The sequence below is a fragment of the Gymnoscopelus microlampas genome (genome assembly GCF_963454915.1).
Source record: "Gymnoscopelus microlampas genome assembly, chromosome: 7".
Taxonomy (NCBI): Eukaryota; Metazoa; Chordata; class Actinopteri; order Myctophiformes; family Myctophidae; genus Gymnoscopelus; species Gymnoscopelus microlampas.
In genome coordinates this window covers 35,532,819-35,538,818 of record NC_139944.1, presented here as the reverse complement: position 1 = coordinate 35,538,818, position 6,000 = coordinate 35,532,819, and the positions used below count along the sequence as shown (strand labels likewise).

Below are 6,000 nucleotides of genomic sequence, written 5' to 3'. Positions count from 1 at the left end.
ATGTAGCCTGTCTGCATTCTGGTTTACTCTCTGTGCTGATTTTGAAAAGGAAACAGTGGAGTAATCTTGTTGAGCAATATGATACTACCAAAGTTGCAACTATATTACTGGCCAACAGAAGGAGCTATTGCTAGATGAAATATAGGCCTACTGTATGTATGTCTCAGTATAATGAGGGTATAATTTTAACAGCTGAAAGCTTCCCTTTTAAATTGATTATTTAAACGGATTGGTAAACAGTAAAATCATCAGTGTTAATTTATCCATTTGTATCTCTGACAGTGTACAGATGCAATTGGACCCTAGGGGTCGTCTATCTATTTAGTCATTCAGAGTTAAATTGACACTGACACTTTTACAGTGTAAGATCTACTAGTCACTTATTATTCCAAATGAACAAAACATTATTCTGAATCTGGGGTGCAGCCATGGAGACAATTATTGATAAGTGCCACATAAATGCATGGGGAATAGCCTATGTAGGCTATATTGTTGTCTTTTATCCTAATTTCTGAACTACCTGCTGACAAGCAGTGGTGTAATGTAACTAAGAACATTTACTCAAGTACTGTATTTGACTACAATTTTGAGGTATTTTTTTTTACTTTACTGGAGTATTTCCAATTTTCAGTACTTTTACTTCTAGGCTACTCCACTACATCTCAGAGGCAAATATTGTACTTATACTCCACAACAAGTAATTGAAAACTTTAGTAGTTACTTTGTATAGATTTTGATTATTATTCTAGATAATGAGTACTTTCTACTTTTGGTACTTAAAGTATATTTTGATACCAATACTTTTGTGCGACTTACTTGTAACAGAGTAAGCTATTTCTACATTGAAGTATTGACACTTTTACTTGAATAAAACATTTGAGTACTTTTTCCACCACAGCTCATTTCTAAACTACCCGCTGAGAAGCCCTATTCTAGTATTGATGTGATTACTCTTTTGATCAACTTTCCAATCCAGTGTGTGTGTAATGTGTAATCGAATCAGTACAAGTGTTGAGGGGTGGAGAGCAGTGTTGCCAGATTGTGCGAGAGAAATAAGCAACCAGGTCTATGAAAACAAGCCCAAATGAAGGCACATGACTCTAACCCTATACGTTCACTACGACGCGTTGTGCCCCCAAAAAACGCAACCCGTAACTACCAGCAACTTTACAGAAAAACAAGCCCAACGTCGCTTGTAATAAGCGGACATGGCAACACTGTTGGAGAGCCCAGTGAAGTCACTGCCCCCAAGCCTGTTGATTGACGCTCACCCAGTGGCTCCTCCTTAGAGAACTTTTTTCTCCCTTGGTTTTCCAGTGCAGCGCGTTGATTTCATACCAAAGTCATACTTAACATTCCACTTCTACTGTCAAACAAACCGGGAGAAATAGTACAACAAAACAATAAGGCGCCAAAAAAAAATAACAAGTATTATAAAATTGACAAGTTCTCACAAAAGGAAAGGTGACTGACAAACTTAAGGTAAGTTTGTCCATGAATTTTGCTTTTCTTTGTTTAAGAAGCTGATAGTTTTCATTCCGCTCTAGACTCTCCTCGGTGAAGTTTTCAGATCTTTGTCATTTTTCGCATTTTTCCGCGGAACTCCCTGCGTTGGGAGGAGAAGAAAGATCATCTATTGTGTTTGGACTTTCTCAGTGAGCAGGGATATAATATCTGACAACTTCATCATTGTATAATATTAGTAATACTAAGTAATTAGACGAGTAGGCTAGTAATAACATAATAATAATCTTGCCCCTTTCTTTTGACAATAGGCGACATTATCAGGACCGACCTGGGTCTGGGGATCTTAGTATGATTTGATTTGCAATTGGAATTGACTTTTTTTTTTTTTTTTTTTAAGCATTTTTCTGATCAAATTATACTAAGAACCCCAGACCCAACATGTTTCTTTTCTCTTTCACACAGTTGATATTTGGACCCCATTCCTCTAAACTTATTCCCAGGAGGAATCGACTATTTACAACCTCGGGTGGATAAAGGAGAGAGAGACAAAACCATTTGGAGAAATAAACATCGACATATTCCAAGCGCTGAATTAGGCAACTACATCCCATCGGTAAGTGATAAGTTCAGTTTGTTTGGCAGATCGACATGAGCAGTGGTGGAAAGTAACTTACATTTACTCAAGTTCTGTACTTATAAGTATACTGTTGAGGTACTTTGAGTATTGTCAATACTTTTACTTCTACTCCACTACACAACTCAGAGGCAAATATTGTACTTTTACTCCATTACAATTATTTGAAAACTTTTGTTACAGGTTACTTTGTAGATTTGAATTATTATATTATATACAAAACATACATTAACCACTTAAGCCCTATTTAAACTTTGGCTGTTTGAAAATAGCCGATCTACATTGCCAGGTGTTGTGAGCTTGTAGATCTGCTGTTCTCAAAAGATTTTAATACATTTTATACATATGATACCTTCTGAAACGGGACATTCTGCATAATGAGAACTGTTGCTACTTTAAGTATATTTTGATGCTTTCCTTTACTTTTTTTACTCAAGTACGTTTTTATTACCAGACTTTTATTTGGAACAGAGTATTTCTACATTGCATTAGTGATACTTTTACTTCAGTAAACAAATGCAGTACTTTTTCCACCACTGGACATGAGTTACTTAATGTTAACACTGTTTTTTTATTGTGTATTCTTATCCTATGGAGGAAGGTCATATATCCTAGTACTCTGTTTCAATCATAAGTTTAACTGCATGCTCTTTCTGTGTCTGTTGGCAAATGCTTTAAATGTTGTATCTAGATCCTGAATAGTTGTCTCACCTCATTTTTCAAGATGACATAAAACTGTCAAAATATGTCAACAACATTATGGCTTATAGTGCTGATAGTGAGAATAAAGTGCACACAAAAAAATATACAAATAACCTCTGCATAGGGATAGTAGCCTATTTATAAAATACTTAGGCCTACTTTTTTTCATAAATCAAGTGTTATGCCAATTTCTCCTCCCACTCCAAAACACAATACAGCATTAACACCTAGAAATGGCAGTCATAATTGTTTCTTCACCATTGTTTGTGTGTGTTGTTCTACACACTGTCAGTGACTGCAACTTCCAGCCAAAATTGGCAAATTGTTGTCAAACTGAATTAATTGGGAGGAAAAAAAGAAAATGGCCTTGTTGCTTTTTTCCAATGTATTAACATATGACATTTGAATGCATTACTGTCACTTATCATTTTAAAATGCAGTTCTTTCTAAATGTTCTCTGCCAGAGAGATGATGATATATAACCCAGTGTAAACTAAGTCTTGCTAAGTACATAATTCATAGGTGAGGATTTGAGATGTATGGATATATACACTCAGCTAATTGTATAATGATATGAATAACACCATGGCAGCACCTGTTCATAGTTTGCTTTGCCGGCTAAGCTTGAGTAAACATTTTGTTCTTAGCCAAATGCCTCAGCTGATTAGAAAATTAAAATGATGGTGTGATGTTTGCAGTTCCCCTCCTCATCGTAATCTACAGTCATAGGAGCTGGAATTGCACAATTAAATCACTGCGACTGTGATTCAGGTTTGGTTAAACAATAGAATGCTGTCTTTCAGGTTAGACAAAGTAAGTAGAGTAGCCTCTTCACAAATCAGTTTGGTTACCGAGGAGGAGGCAGTCTGTTTGCATGCTTTATTATCCACTGTGGTAAAAAAATATATCTTTTTTTTTTTTTACATCCAAATAAGACTTTCAGGAAGGCTACTACTTTCATCACATAAAATGTCTTTGGTCAAACTATGGAGCATTCAAATCAATTCTTACTTCTTTGTCTGGTGAACGCAGCTGTAAATCAGGATGTGACAGACAGGCTTGTGGCTAGGTCTTTGAAGCCAGACATTCTATGTTGGCGCTGCACTCTGACTTTCAAAAACAAACACCAAACAAAGCTTCGTGCAAACATTAGGCTATTTCAGCAATATTCCTCCTAGTTGTTATATATTTTTCTCTACCCAATTTGTAATGTATTTGTTTCGAGAATTTGCATTCTAACATAAAGAGTTAACTTACTGTTCAAACGGGGAGGAAAACTCACCCAGTCCTGGGAAAAACTACTAGTCAACTAACATTGTGGAAATAGTGTGCTGTAATTAGACAACCAAAAAAAGTTAGACCAAACAATGCATCTTTGCTAAATGAAAGACGCTAAGTTGCCTAATAATAGATTTTGATGCTGAGGGGTAAATCTGGAAAGGATTAGCATTTTGCTGGTTTGACAGATTCTCTTCATTGTGTTTTTGCAGCATGAATACATCAGGCCTCCCAATACACAGTCAGGTCTGTTTTATGGACGACTTCATAACTTCTCAGTCTGTGTGGGTTTACCACATTCCCCATTTACATCTGTGAGATTTACATGTGAAAGCTGTACAGCTCCACTAATGTCATAGGGGTCAAACAGATTATTGGAGGAATATCCTCTTAAAGTGACCATTTTCTCTCCTTTGCTCCCAGCTGTATAACCTCAGGCTCAGGCAGGCCATTAACCAGAATAAAGACTTGATTTACCACATGGAGCCTAGCGTCCCCATTCTGGGCATGTCATCATAGGCGAACATTCTTGAAAATAGGAGAACATTTGGCAAAAATAGCAGATATGCTATTTTCGGTCAATGAAGTATAGGGTTTAAGACAAGTGGATCATTTTGCTACTCATAAGTAGGGTCATATTTTTCAAACATGCACAATTGAAAATTCTGCTTACTTTTAGAATAAATACGGCAGAATTTCTTTATATAGTGTCAGAAGTGTAATTTTATGTTCCCTCTGTTATGTATGATGTTGAGTGCATCGAAGGAAGTTGAGCCAATGAGAATGCTTACTCTGTATGCGGGTCTGTTGACCGTTTGTCAGCAGCTTCGCCAGTTTGTGTTAAACCCACAGAAGAATGGCTAATGAGCTCTGCCCATTTGTGCAGACGTTGGTAGCCTTTTAGCACCATCCCCAGAGGTGGTCATCCAAATAGTGGCCACTTTCCCTTCTGTAAACAGAGACGTGAACAAATATCACTTTATGGGTGAAGACCCAGAGAGGGTAAAGGGGTCGCAAATTAAAAAAAGCATTGAAGGCCATATAGAGTAGTAGGCCTATATTGTAATTTGACCTTAACCCTAAATCTGATCCTACAAAGTTGCAAGGTTTTATTTGCATTAGTTTGTATAAATAATTTTACATTTTGTTAGCTACTAGACAAACCAAGAGAAAAATATATACTGTATATTACAAGATTTTTCAACATTCTTTTATGCGTAAAAGCATTATTTAATAAAACAAAATCAGTCAAGGACTTAAGTTATCTACTAGCAATTAACAAGTACCATAATTTGTTTCAATGTTGTGCTTTCCAGTAGGCCTATTGTATAAAACTTGCCACCACATTTGAATTTGATGGCAAATGTCTCATTTTTAAAACGAAAATGTGTCTTAAACCACGTAGCAATTATGGCTCCACTCTTAAAAAAACCCACTCTTCGATGCAGTTTATCAACATTGTATTCTAGTTAATGCACTGCACATGTTTACATATCCTCCAACCATGAGGCTTTAACAGATAAGATTTCTGGCCTCCTGTTCTGACCACTCAGGGGAGGAGCTGGGGAGTAGCCTAGAACACTGTAGCCTTTGTGTCAGATGTCCCCAAGTTGCTGAACGTTTCAGTTGCACTTTCTCTGGCAACTGACTGTTAAGAGTGATGATCCACGCAAATGACCACTGTATAGGAGACAAAATGCTGTGAGGATATGTGCCGGTTTCTCTGGCTACTGGCGTGTCTGTCCACAAGAGATAGTGGGCTCCAAGATGGGCCTGTCTGGTCATTCAGAGGCTGGTGTGTGTGGCCTGTGTGCTGGACTGAAGCTCCAGTGACCCAAGACCACTCATGTGAAACCCCTTTAATCCCTTTAGCACAGAGGGTTTTGGGGTTGGAGGATGACCTCCTTCTACATCACAGA

General features: G+C 37.2%; 1 protein-coding gene across 5 annotated transcripts in view; it reads left to right on the top strand.

The window, feature by feature from the left end:
* Positions 1-1,328: 1,328 nt before the first annotated feature.
* tead3b (TEA domain family member 3 b) overlaps positions 1,329-6,000 on the top strand; it is a 39,760-nt gene continuing 35,088 nt past the window's right edge. For 3 of the 5 annotated variants that reach the window (XM_084063133.1, XM_084063136.1, XM_084063132.1), the window contains exons 1-2: positions 1,329-1,482; positions 1,930-2,080. The gene's annotated coding sequence lies outside the window, so the exon portion shown is untranslated. Of the gene's footprint in view, positions 1,487-1,929; positions 2,081-6,000 lie in introns of all 5 variants that reach the window. The other 2 variants (XM_084063135.1, XM_084063134.1) reach the window with 2 other exon arrangements.